Source organism: Arachis ipaensis, chromosome B6 (genome assembly GCF_059453495.1).
Source record: "Arachis ipaensis isolate K30076 ecotype BB chromosome B6, ASM5945349v1, whole genome shotgun sequence".
NCBI classification, from domain to species: Eukaryota; Viridiplantae; Streptophyta; class Magnoliopsida; order Fabales; family Fabaceae; genus Arachis; species Arachis ipaensis.
This window is the reverse complement of record NC_142441.1, coordinates 56,630,607-56,642,748: the sequence shown is the minus strand read 5'-3', so window position 1 is coordinate 56,642,748 and position 12,142 is coordinate 56,630,607. Positions and strand designations below refer to the sequence as shown.

General features: G+C 37.0%; 1 non-coding gene across 1 annotated transcript; it reads right to left on the bottom strand.

Moving 5' to 3' along the window:
• Window positions 1-10,097: 10,097 nt before the first annotated feature.
• Window positions 10,098-10,205, bottom strand: LOC148555684 (small nucleolar RNA R71). The gene has a single exon (XR_015887546.1). It is a non-coding gene; the product is annotated as a small nucleolar RNA R71 (small nucleolar RNA).
• Between the last annotated feature and the right edge of the window lie 1,937 nt (window positions 10,206-12,142).

Sequence of the window (12,142 nt, the reverse complement as noted above, 5' to 3'; positions counted from 1 at the left end):
GGTGATGAAATTTTAAAATCAATGCTTAATCTTGTATGACTCTAATATTCTTTGCGCATTGATATGAACTTGCATGTCTTTCATTACCCACTCTTTCTAGTCGAACTTGATGCTTTTGAGTTCTCTTCATGCTTTGACATTACTCTTGCATCAAGTATTAATTGATATGCCCTTTGCCTATATTGCTCTCTCACTTACATGCGTAGCTAACATGTAGTGAGAATCTTACTCTTATTTGGCATTAGCCCCCGCCTATGTTCTACTTGCTTTGCTATCTTTGTTGTAGGCTTAATTCTCTTTCTTTTTCTTTCCTTTTAGGTTGGCCACCAAGAAGGAAAGGGCGGGAAAATCTTCTAAATGGGGCAACAAACAAGTTCACTCGCACAACCTTTTGAAGGAGCTCATCAATTGTAGCAACCCATCCACCTTGCTCTTTTTTTGCATGCACCGAAGACGGTGCAAATTTCTAAGTGTGGGGAGGTCGTCCGACCGATCTCCATGGATAACAATTTCCTTTCAACACCAATTTTTCAATTTTTATCTTTGTTAGTTAGTTGTTGCATTGCATGATAGGTTGCATGATAGTTAAAATTTGTACATATTTTACCACTCCTACTTATTTTAGGACTACTTGGTTAAGATGATGATTTATTTTCCAAGAAATTGTTTTAGGGCACCCTACCAATTCGAAAAAATTTTTTGTGTGAACTCGCTTGAAGAATTTATTTTGGAACATGGTTTTTGAGCTAAGAACACAAGCATGTGAGTTTTGAGCCTAATTGCGTGGTTACATCATATAACCACTTATTTCCATTCCTGTGTGCATTATTCTCTTTCTATGATTGTAATCTTTGATTTGTTTGATTCTTTATGTCCATTGTTCCATGAATACATGCATTTAAATGATTGAGGCCATCATTTCATCTAGCTCACTTACCCAAGTAGCCTACCTTTCATCAACCATTGCTAGCCAATTTTGAGCCTATTTAATCCCTTTTGTTCTTAACTTTAGCACATCACTACCCCTAAGTGAAAAACAATAAATGTCCCTTAATTTGGATCTTTGATTAGCTTAGGCTAGTGAGGGTGTGTATCATTTGGGTATGGGAAACTTGGGACATTGGATGAGGTAAAAGTGTAATTTTTATTTTTGTTAAAAATATTGGAAATTGGGTACATATTCATGTACTATATGTAAAACCATATTCATTGATATGTTTGTATATAATTTTAAAAAAATGATAAAGAAAAAGAAAAAGAACATATATATATATATATATATATATACGAAAAAAATATATAGAAAAAGAAAAAAAAGAAAAAAGAAATAAAAAGGGGACAAAAATGCCCAAAGTAAAGTTCAATAAAAATCAATGCATATGGAATGTGAATTAAAGAGAATGCATGAGTATGTGAAAAAGTGAGAATCATGGGTAGCTAGGTATTGTATTAGAATTATATAGGTTGTTATATGTGTTTGGTGAGATCTTAGGTTAATCAAAGATTCAAATTTCAAGCTCACTTGACCATATACATCCCTACCTTTACCCTGGCCCCGTTACAACCTATGAATAAGTCCTCATGATGAATGTATGCATGCATTGAATAATTGTTGATTATTAGATGAAAAACAAATCATGGAAAGCATGATTAGAAGAGAATTGAGTGGATCGACCCTATACACTTGAGCGACTAGAGTGGATACACATCCGGTAAGGGTTCGATGCTCAATTCTTTGTTCCCGGCTTTCATGAGCTTTCTTCTTGTAAGTCTATTTATGCTTTATTTTGATATTCAAATTGGTAGGATTCATGAATCATCATACTACTTAGCCCTACTTGTCCATACATGCTCTTGGAGATTGATTTGCTTTTGACCAAGTAGGTAGAATCATCTTGCATTTAGTTGCATGCATGTAGATAGGAGCATATAGTTTATTTGCATTGAATAAATGTTCATACCCCTTTTCTTGTCCTTCTTTATTCGTAGCATGAGGACATGCTTAGTTTAAGTGTGGGAAGATTTGATAAACCCCCGATTTTGTGGATTATCTTGTACTTAATTTGGGGGATTTTATCAACTTTTCTCACATTTATTCAATGAAATAGCATGGTTTTGCAATTCTCCCTAGATTTGTGCTTAAGTGTGAAAACATGCTTTTTAGAACTTAAAATAGCTAAATTCAATTCACTTTAATTCCATTTGAATGCCTTGATATGTTTGTTGAGTGATTCCAGGTTCATAAGGCAAGTATTGGATGGAAGAAGTGGGGAGAAAAGCATGCAAAGTGGGAGAACTCATGAAGAAACGAAGGAACCGCAAAGCTGTCAAGTCTGACCTCTTTGCACCCAATCAACCATAACTTGAGCTACAGAGGTCCAAATGAGGTGGTTTCAGTTGCATTGGAAAGCTAACATCCGGGACTTCAAAATGATACAAAATTTTTCATAGTTTCCTGACGTATAGGGGTGCGTATGCGCACATGACGCGCACGCGCTGAAGGATCAGCGTGGGTCCATTTTGGGAAACTTATTGGGGGCAATTTGTAGCTCATTTTGGGCCCAATCCAACTCATTTTTTATGCTATTGAACCCAAGGATTAAGGGGGGAATAAACTAAGTAGTCATAGTTTAGTTTTTGCATCATGTTGTAGGTTAGAATTCTAGAGAGATAAGCTCTCCCTTCTCTCTAGAATTTAGGATAGTTTAAGTTAATCAATCTCAGATTCATCTTTCAAATCTTGTTTTGATTTCAATTCTCTTTATGTTTTAGTGTTCTATTGTCTTAATCTTCTTAGTTTCTCTTGTTAATTTCTTATTTTACTCTCTTTTATGTTGATGAATATTGTTGGATCTAATTTCCTTTTAATGCAATTTCATGTTTCTATGTTTCTTTTTTGTTGATCTTGCTTGCTATTATTGATTTCTTGCTTATGATAGTTATGGGTTTCATTAATTTTAGCATTTTGTGATGTTTACTTTTATTGCACACTAGGTGTTTGATAGAATGTTTCCTTTAGTTTTTGAGTAGTTTTCTTGACTTTTGGCGTAGGCTAAGGGAATTGAGTGACCTTGAGTCATTGGGTCTCATTGAATTGGTGATTTGAGAACCCTTGGTGGTCAATTTGATACCCATTGACACTAACCCACTACTAATCTAATTAATAGATAGGTTGGGACTCATGGTTTGATGTTGATTAAGCCATTTGATATACTTCAAGTATAGAAGTAAACTTAATGAGCTTGGTTCTTCATAATTATCAATATTTGGTTTGTAGACAAGGATGGTGATCTCAATTGCCTATGTCTAGCCAAGAGTAATTTTTCCCTTATTTTATTAGTTCTTGTTATTTTACTTTCTTGTCATTTAATTTCTTGTAAAAATATAAAAATCAAACCCCTTTGTTCCTTCATAGCCAATAATCATTCATTTCATTGCAATTTCTTGTGAGACGACCCGGAGTTCAAATACTTTGGTTAATTCTTATTTGGGGTTTGTACTAGTGACAACCAAAATTTTTTATGTGAGAATTGTTTGTTGGTTTGGAGCTATGCTTACAACGAAGTTCTTATTTCTATAAGAGAAATTCTAAACCGACACGACAAAATCTCATCATCACCGAGCATCTACTCGCCCCGCCGGACAAGGTTGCTCATTGTATTCCACCCCGCATTGAACGGCGAGGATGGGAGTTTCTTCTGAGAAAACCACAGGAGGTCAACCTCTCATGGTTGGTAGAATTCTACACTAACTACCATCTTCCCTCTCTTCAATCGGTATACGTACGCCGGAAGTAAGTCCCAATTTCAGAAGAGGCTATTCAGCAAGTGCTTAATGTCCTACCGGTACCAAGTGAAATGGATGGCTACCAAGAGGTCTTACGTCAGTGAGAAGAGTTTGGGTTTGATTGGGACTCGATTCTCCGAGTCATTGCTAAACCAGAGACATTTTGGACCCAAGGTCGACTCCGGATGCGGCCCAAGTGCATTGACGCACGTTCCCTCACTCTAGAAGCTAGAGCTTGGGCCCAGATCCTATCCCACTATGTGCTACCTAGCACCCACAAGTCGTCCTTCACGGCGGATCTCGTCTTGCTTGTTTGGTGTGTTCTCACGGAGAGACCGGTGAACATTCCGCTTCTTATCAAGCAAGCGATGGGTCAAATCCACGCTCGGGGTAATTTGCCATTTCCAGCATTGGTATCTGATTTAGTTGCTGCTGCGGGTATTCCTTGGGAGGCCATCGACATGAAGGCTATCACTCCGGCTAAGGGTGATGTGGTCCCAAGCAGAAAATACTTACAGCTTCCTATGAACAACCCAAGCCTTGACATAGCCCCTCAGCCTACTATTCCTCCCACCTCATCGTCACCACCACAGCAAAGATCCACCCATCAAAGAATAGAAGATCTACACCAGAAGATTGATAGATATGAGTGGCGTAACCAACACTGATACACTTACATCAAGAAGCTCTTGCGTTGTGTTACCCCTAGCATGAAGGAACCCGAGATATTCACGTCCACCTCAAACCCAAGTGATGGGGGCTCTGATGAAGGGGATAGTGAAGGTTCCGGTCCTGACCGCCCTTTGCGCATTGTTGGTAGCACGGAGGACCGTGCTAAATTCTAAGTGTGGGGAGGTCGTTCGACCGATCTCCATGTGTAACAATCTCTTCCTTTCAACACCCATGGATTTATCTTTTGCTTAGTAGTTAGTACATTGCATGTGTAGTTAGTCTTGCTTGTACATACCCCTTGCATGATAGTTAGTTCCTATAGAGTTACTTGGTCAAAATAATGACTTCTTCCCCAAGAAACTGTAATTTTGGGATACCCTACCAATTTTGAAAAAAATTTTGCGGCAAACTTGCTTCAAGAATGTATTTTGGAACATAGTGATTGAGCTAAGAACACAAGCATGTGATTTTTGAGCCTATTGTGTAGTTATATCTTCTAACCACTATTTTCCATTCTTGTGTGCATTATTCTCTCTTTATGACTATAATCCTTGCTTTGTCTGATTCTATATGTCCATTACTTTGTGTATGAATGTATTTACATGATTGAGGCCATCATTTCAATAGTCACTTTGCCCAAATGGCCTTAACCCTTTTATCTACCATTGCTAACTAATTTTGAGCCCATGATAAACCCTTTTTGTTCTTAAATAGAGCACATCAATAACCCTAAGTGAAAAACAATGAATGTCCTTAGATTTGGATCCTTGATTAGCTTAGGTAAGTGAGGGTGTGTATCATTCAAATGGGAGGGTATACTTGGGAACTTGGGTAGATGTAAAGGTGTGTATTTGTAGTTGTAATTGAGAATTCTGGGATTTGGGAACATAATCATGTATTGAATGATTGAACCATACGCATTGAAACTTTTGTACATGAAACCCCAAGAAAAAGGGGACCAAAAAGAAAAATTTTATGTGTATATATGAGAATGTAAGAAAAAGAAATAGAAAAAATAGAAGAAACAAAAATATGGATAAAAGAGAAAGCAATGAAATGGGACAAAAATGCCCCAAGACAAAGTAATAATAACAATGCGTATGGGATGTAAATTGAAAAGAATGCATGAGTATGCGAAAAAGTGAAACCCATGGGTAGCTAGGTATTGTATTAGAGTTATATAGGTTGTTCTATGTGTTTAGTGAGAACTTAGGTTAATCAAGGATTCGAATTTTAAGCTCACTTGACCATATACATCCTTACCTTCACCCTAGCCCCATTACAACCCATGAATAAGACCTCATGATACTTGTATGCAAGCATTAAGTAATTGTTGATTGTTAGATGAAAGACAAATCTTGGAAAGCATGATTAGGAGAGGATTGAGTGACGAACCCTATACACTTGAGCGAATAGAGTGGACACACTTCCGGTGAGGGTTCGATGCTCAACTCCTTGTTCCTGGCTTTCACAAGCATTCATCTAGCAAGTTATATGCACTGCTGATGAGCGGATAATTTATACACTTTTTTGCATTGTTTTTACATAGTTTTTAGTATGATTTAGTTAGTTTTTAGTATATTTTTATTAATTTTTAAATAAAAATCACATTTCTAGACTTTACTATGAGTTTGTGTGTTTTTCTGTGATTTCAGATATTTTCTGGCTGAAATTGAGGGACTTGAGCAGAAATCAGATTCAGAGGCTGAAGAAGGACTGCACATGCTATTGGATTCTGACCTCCTTGCACTCAAAGTGGATTTTCTGGAGCTACAGAACTCCAAATGGGACGCTCTCAATTGCGTTGGAAAGTAGACATCCAGGGCTTTCCAGAAATATATAATAGTCCATACTTTGCCCGAGTTTAGATAATGCAAACAGGCGTTCAACGGCAGCTTTCTGCCCTATTCTGGAGTTAACTGCCAGAAACAAGTTGCAAAGTGGAGTTAAACGCCAGAAACAGGTTACAAACTGGCGTTCAACTCCAAGAGAAGCCTCTAAACGTGTAAAGCTCAATGCTCAGCCCAAGCACACACCAAGTGGGCCCGGAAGTGGATTTCTGCATCAGTTACTCATTTCTGTAAACACTAGTAACTAGTTTAGTATAAATAGGACTTTTTACTATTGTATTTACATCTTCGGATCTATCTTTAATCAGTTTTATGCTATCTTAGACCTTTATGGGGGCTGACCATCCGGCCATGCCTGGACCATTATCACTTATGTATTTTCAACGGTAGAGTTTCTACACACCATAGATTAAGGTGTAGAGCTCTGTTGTTCCTCATGAATTAATACAAAGTACTATTGTTTTTCTATTCAACTCAAGCCTATTTCTTTTCTAAGATATACACTTGTTCTTCAACCTGAGGAAGGTGATGATCCGTGACACTCATCATCATTCTCACCCATGAAGGCGTGCCTGACAACCACCTCTGTTCTACTTGCAATCGCTTAAGTGCATATCTCTTAGCCTTCTGGTTCATGATGCATGGTTGCCTCGCCTGACAACCGAGCCTTCCATTCCATGAGATCAGAGTCTTCGTGGTATAGGCTAGAATTATTGGCGGCCATTCTTGAGATCCGGAAAGTCTAAACCTTATCTGTGGTATTCCGAGTAGGATCTGGAAAGGGATGGCTGTGACGAGCTTCAAACTCGCGAGTGCTGGGCGTAGTGACAGACACAAAAGGATGACTCAATCCTATTCCAGTATGATCGAGAACCGACAGATGAAAAGCCGTGCGGTGACAGCGCATTTTGGACCATTTTCACTGAGAGGACGGGATGTAGCCATTGACAATGGTGATGCCCTACACAAAGCTTGCCATGGAAGGGAGTAGGAATGATTGGATGAAGACAGCAGGAAAGTAGAGGTTCAAGAGGAACGAAAGCATCTCTATACGCTTATCTGAAATTCTCACCAATGAATTACATAAGTATCTCTATCCTAGTTTATATTTTATTTATATTTGTATTATCAATTCACCATAACCATTTGAATCCGCCTGACTGAGATTTACAAGGTGTCCATAGCTTGCTTCAAGCTGACAATCTCCGTGGGATCGACCCTTACTCACGTAAGGTTTATTACTTGGACGACCCAGTACACTTGCTGGTTAGTTGTGCGAAGTTGCGACAAAGTGTGATTCACGTTTGAGAGCACCAAGTCTTTGGTGCCATTGTTGATGATCACAATTTCGTGCACCAAGTTTTTGGCACCGTTACCGGGGATTGTTCAAGTTTGGACAACTGACGGTTCATCTTGTTGCTCAGATTAGGTAATCTTCTTTTTATTTTATTTTCAAAAATTTTTCAAAAATCTTTCAAAAATTTTCCTCTGTTTTCGAAAAAAAATTATTTATTCTATGGCTTCAGAATTTTTAACAATGAATTCTAGTGTTTCATGATGATTTGTTGAATCCTGGCTGGCTGTTAAGCCATGTCTAATCTTTTGGACCGAGGTTTCAACTTATCATCACAAGAGCTCGTTTATCTTTACCCATTTGGCAGTTACACACATAGCTGTTGTATACATGGGAGGTAGGCAATGTCTGCTAAAGCTTGGCTGGCCATTGGCCACGTCTAGTGTTTTAGACCAGAGCTTCCACTGAAAGCTTGGCTGTCTAGTAAGCCATGTCTAATTCCTGGACTGGAGCTTTAGACTAACACTGCAAGGATTCCTGGAATTCCTATTAAAAATTTTGAAATCCTTATTTTCCTTTTCAAAATAATTTTTGAAAAATATACAAAAAATTTTTATAAAATCATAAAAACCAAAAATTTGATGTTTCTTGTTTAAGTCTTATGTCAGTTTTTAAGTTTGGTGTCAATTGCATGTTTATCTCTTTCTTGCATTTTTCGAAAACTCATGCATGATGTTCTTCATGATCTTCAAGTTGTTCTTGATGATTGTCTTTGTTTGATCTTTAGTTTTCATGTTTTGTATCTTTTCTTGTTTTTCATATGCATTTTCAATTTGTTAGTGACTAAACATTGTCAATTTCTAAGTTTGGTGTCTTGCATGTTTCTTTTTTCTTAAACGTTTTCAAAAATAAAGTTCTTGGTGTTCATCTTGACATTCAAAGTGTTCTTGCATGCATTGTGTGTTTTGATTCATAATTTTTATATCTTGTGTCCTTTTTGTGTTTTTCTCTTTCTTCATTAAAAATTCAAAAATAAAAAAAAATATCTTTCCTTCATTCTCCCATAAATTTTCAAAAATTTGGTTTGATTTAGTCAAAAAGTTTTTAAATTTAGTTGTTTCTTATGAGTCAAATCAAATTTTCAATTTAAAAATCCTATCTTTTTCAAATTTTTTTCAAAAATCAAATCTTTTTCATTTTTTCTTTCATATTTTCGAAAATTTCAATTTGATTTTCAAAAATCTTTTTCTTATTTTGTTTCATAATTTCAAAATCTTTACTAACAATTAATGTGATTGATTCAAAAATTTCAAGTTGTTACTTGCCTATTAAGAAAGGTTCAATCTTTAAAATTTAAAATCATATCTTTTTGTTTCTTGTTAGTCAACTAATCAACTTTAATTTTCAAAATCAAATCTTTTTAAAATTTCTTTTTCAAATCTTTTTTCAAATTAAATGTCAATCACATCTTTTTCAAAATCAATTTCAAAATCTTTTCTAACCTCTCATCTTTTTAAAATTGATTTTCAAATCTTTTTCAAACGAATCTTATCTTTTTGTTTGATTCTTATCTTTTTCAAAACTACCTAATTAATTCTCTCTCTAATTTTCGAAAATCACCTTCCTCTTTTTCAAAATTTCTTTTTAATTAACTATTTGTTTTAAATTTTAATTTGATTTAATTTTTCTTTCTTAATTTTCGAATTTTAATTTTAATTTTAACTTAAAAACAAAAAATATTTTTATTTTAATTTATTTAATTTTTGAAATTCTCTCCCCCTCATCTCTTTCTAATTATTTTATTTATCTATTAACACTTCTCTTCATCTAAAAATTCGAACCCTCTCTTCCTCTTGGTGTTCGAATTTCTCTTCTTCTATTCTTTTCTTCTTCTACTCACATAAAGGAATCTCTATACTGTGACATAGAGGATTTCTCTTCTTTTCTATTTTCTTCTTTTTCATATGAGTAGGAACAAGGATAAGAACATTCTTGTTGAAGCTGATCCTGAACCTGAAAGGACTCTGAAGAGGAAGCTAAGGGAAGCTAAAGCACAACTCTCTGGAGAAAATCTGACAGAAATTTTCGAAAAAGAAGGAGACATGGCCGAAAATAATAACAATGCAAGGAAGATGCTTGGTGACTTTACTGCACCAAATTCCAACTTACATGGAAGAAGCATCTCAATCCCTGCCATTGGAGCAAACAATTTTAAGCTAAAGCCTCAACTAGTTTCTCTGACGCAACAGAATTGCAAGTTTCATGGACTTCCATCAGAAGATCCTTTTCAGTTCTTAACTGAGTTCTTGCAAATCTGTGATACTGTTAAGACCAATGGGGTTAATCCCGAGGTCTACAGGCTTATGCTTTTCCCGTTTGCTATAAGAGACAGAGCTAGAATATGGTTAGACTCTCAACCTAAGGATAGCCTGAACTCTTGGGATAAGCTGGTCACGGCTTTCTTAGCCAAGTTCTTTCCTCCTCAAAAGCTTAGTAAGCTTAGAGTGGATGTTCAAACCTTTAGACAGAAGGATGGTAAATCCCTCTATGAAGCTTGGGAGAGATATAAGCAACTGACCAAAAAGTGTCCTTCTGACATGCTTTCAGAATGGATCATCCTGGATATATTCTATGATGGTCTGTTTGAGTTATCAAAGATGTCATTGGACCATTCTACAGGTGGATCCATTCACCTAAAGGAAACGCCTACAGAAGCTCAGGAACTCATTGACATGGTTGTAAATAACCAGTTTATGTACACTTCTGAAAGAAATCCAATGAGTAATGGGATGCCTCAGAGGAAGGGAGTTCTTGAAATTGATGCTCTGAATGCCATATTGGCTCAGAACAAAATATTGACTCAGCAAGTCAATATGATTTCTCAGAGTCTGAATGGAATGCAAGCTGCATCCAACAGTACTCAAGAGGCAACGTCTGAAGAAGAAGTTTATGATCTTGAGAACCCTGCAATAGCAGAGGTGAATTACATGGGAGAATCCTATGGAAACAACTATAATCCCTCATGGAGAAATCATCCAAATTTCTAATGGAAGGATCAACAAAAGCCTCAACAAGGCTTTAATAATGGTGGAAGAAACAGGTTTGGCAATAGCAAGCCTTTTCCATCATCCACTCAGCAACAGACAGAGAATTCTGAGCAGAATCCATCTAGCTTAGCAAATATAGTCTCTGATCTATCTAAGGCCACTGTAAGTTTCATGAATGAAACAAGGTCCTCCATTAGAAATTTGGAGGCACAAGTGGGCCAGCTGAGTAAAAGGGTCACTGAAACTCCTCCTAGTACTCTCCCAAGCAATACAGAAGAAAATCCAAAGAGAGAGTGCAAGGCCATTGATTTGACCATCATGGCCGAACCTACAAGGGAGGAGGAGGGCGTGAATCCTAGTGAGGAAGACCTCCTGGGACGTTCAGTGACCAATAAGGAGTTTCCCTTTGAGGAACCAAAGGAAGCTGAGGCTCATCTAGAGACCATAGAGATTCCATTGAACCTCCTTCTGCCCTTCATGAGCTCTGATGATTATTCTTCTTCTGAAGAGAATGAAGTCGTTACTGAAGCGCAAGTTGCTAAGTACCTTGGTGCAATCATGAAGCTGAATGCCAAATTATTTGGTAATGAGACTTGGGAAGATGAACCTCCCTTGCTCATCAATGAACTAAATGCATTGGATAGGCAGAACTTACCTCAAAAGAAACAGGATCCTGGTAAATTCCTAATTTCCTGTAACATAGGCACCATGACCTTTGAGAAGGCTCTGTGTGACCTGGGGTCAGGAATAAACTTAATGCCACTCTCTGTAATGGAGAAACTTGGGATATTTGAGGTGCAAGCTGCCAGAATCTCATTAGAGATGGCTGATAACTCAAGAAAACAGGCTTATGGACAAGTATAGGACGTGTTAATAAAGGTTGAAGGCCTTTACATCCCTGCTAATTTCATAATCCTAGACACTGGGAAGGATGAAGATGAATCCATCATCCTTGGAAGACCCTTCCTAGCCACAGCAAAAGCTGTGATTGATGTGGATAGAGGAGAGTTGATCCTTCAACTGAATGAGGATTACCTTGTGCTTAAAACTCAAGGATCTCTTTCTGTAACCATGGAGAGGAAGCATGAAAAGCTTCTCTCACTACAGAGTCAACCAAAGCCCCCACAGTCAAACTCTAAGTTTGGTGTTGGGAGGCCAGAACCAAACTCTAAGTTTGGTGTTGAACCCCCACATTCAAACTCTAAGTTTGGTGTTGGGAGGTTCCAACCCTGCTCTGATTATCTGTGAGGCTCCATGAGAGCTCACTATCAAGCTATTGACATTAAAGAAGCGCTTGTTGGGAGGTAACCCAATGTTATTTAATTATATTTAATTTTATTTTTATTTTTATTTTGTGTTTTATTAGGTTGATGATCATGTGGAGTCACAAAAACTACTGAAAAATCAAAAACAGAATGAAAAACAGCATTAAAAACAGCACACCCTGGAGGAGGAGCATCCTGGCATTTAAACGCCAGAAACAAGTATCTGTC